Raw genomic sequence first — 1,878 nt, forward strand, 5'->3', positions numbered from 1 at the left:
TAGTTTATTATTTGCTGTTGGGAAGTGGTCAAGATTAAAAAGAAATCAAGGGAGTGAAACTAGAGGCAATGCTTGGACACTCACACAAGATCAATCAAAGTAATTGAGGAGGACGGAGAAGGTCCGACTCTCCTTAATATGTGGTCGACATGTTTCGCGTCGTTATTGGTCCAACAGGATCCCGTGACGCTTCTTCAGGACCTAATTAATCATAGATTTTCTCCACAAGAAAAAAACAAAATACTTATACTTCTGTTGACTAACGCTCACAGTCAGAACGTCATCAGTCGCTTGACAGGACTAAAACGGTCTGGGTTTCCTTTCCTATCAGTCGCCCTAAGTATGGGAAACAAAAAAGGCGCTAGAATTAGCTCAGTATATCATCGCTTCACCAATATTCAAGGGCGACGAGTGTAGGTTAATGAGGAAAAAGGGGAGTGACAAACTAGTGCAACACTCAGTGATCAAGTGATTGTAGGCACACCATGCTGGTAACATATAAAGTGGCTTACCATCTCAATTAGAGAATAGGCTTCATGGGATATCGCTGGCCCATCACCCGGTACACAGTAAATCTGGTGGTAAGAGAACATATGCCAAAAAAAGGGGGGGCATCGTATTGGGGTAATACAGTCATCATACAAGTCCAAGGCACAAATGGCTGAGGATGGGCCGATCAAATTTGAGGAAATGAGGGATTTACAGTAGAAGTGGAATTCATTTTTTTTTATTTATATATGACTCACTTCAAATCTTATACATATACATCATAGAAGCAACAAGAGAGAAAACAATCATCAATTCTGTAGAAATGTTCATAAGTATCCCTAATATCACATATAGGGTAGGGCATGTAGCCAGTTTTATCCAGTGAAGAAATACTTCATTATAAAACAACATAAGAGACGTTCCTAAAGGTCAAAGGAAGGGTGGCACATGAGGGGGATAAAGATGGGAGGGTATATCGTGACCCAGAAGTAATCATACCCTTATGTAACACACCGTAGTCAGTTAAAAAAGAAACAAAGAATTGGGCTGAAGGAGTACAGTCTGTTAATCCACGGCCGTATCATTAAATGCAGGACACGAGGTGCCCCGACCTGAATGCATCGTAGCGTTCAAAAAAGTGCTGTGGTAAAGTTTCTATAAAGGAAGTGGGGAGATGGACACTTACTTGCGAGGTCACCGGTTTATGCAGCAGCACCTACCCGGGGGTCGCATTCCCGAACATATGCGGAAACGGAAGGCTGTCGGCATAAATAGTATGCGTGCAGAGCGCGCGTCCATCAATTAGATGATCAGTTGCCCAGTAACGTCCTCGTCAGTGACGAGCCTCTAAGGAAATCAAAAAGGGACTCAAAAAACAGGACGCAATGGGAGCACTCTGTATATGGCGGCCATCTTAAAGTGGTATGTGGATTATAGAGAAGCCGGAAATAGCTCAGTTCCAACTGTCAGGAGATTCCAAAATCCTATTGTAGATAAATTGAATCTTACTAATGTCATTTGTCCAGAAAGGTTAGTTCTAATCTCTTCTAGTGGGAGTAAAAAGAGGATGACCAACAAACAGGACCTTCTGAGAGTGGTTGTAAGAAGGGCAAAAAAATTGAATAAAAAACCAAGCTGCTACCTATTTGGAGAGGTGGAACCAGGGGATGTCATCGTTTAGTCCCTGTTGGTGAGTATGGAGTCTGTATACCCAGCGTTGTTCAAGCTCAAATAACGGGCGGGTGCCTGGTGAGTCGCAAGTCTGTAATACCACCCATCGCATGTCGTCTGGTGTGTGGTTAAGTTCAATAAAATGTATACTAAGTTTGGTAGTAATACGTCCACACCGGATGTTGCTACGGTGTTCATTTATCCTAATCTTTACAGGTC

At 42.6% G+C, this 1,878-nt stretch overlaps 1 long non-coding RNA gene across 1 annotated transcript; it reads right to left on the reverse strand.

Moving 5' to 3' along the window:
* Window positions 1-220: 220 nt before the first annotated feature.
* On the reverse strand, window positions 221-1,218 carry LOC138283279 (uncharacterized). The gene is made up of 3 exons (XR_011201163.1): window positions 1,175-1,218; window positions 513-575; window positions 221-336 (listed from the first exon to the last, which is right to left on the reverse strand). It is a non-coding gene; the product is annotated as an uncharacterized lncRNA (long non-coding RNA).
* Between the last annotated feature and the right edge of the window lie 660 nt (window positions 1,219-1,878).

The sequence above is a fragment of the Pleurodeles waltl genome, chromosome 3_1 (assembly GCF_031143425.1).
Source record: "Pleurodeles waltl isolate 20211129_DDA chromosome 3_1, aPleWal1.hap1.20221129, whole genome shotgun sequence".
In the NCBI taxonomy this organism is placed as follows: Eukaryota; Metazoa; Chordata; class Amphibia; order Caudata; family Salamandridae; genus Pleurodeles; species Pleurodeles waltl.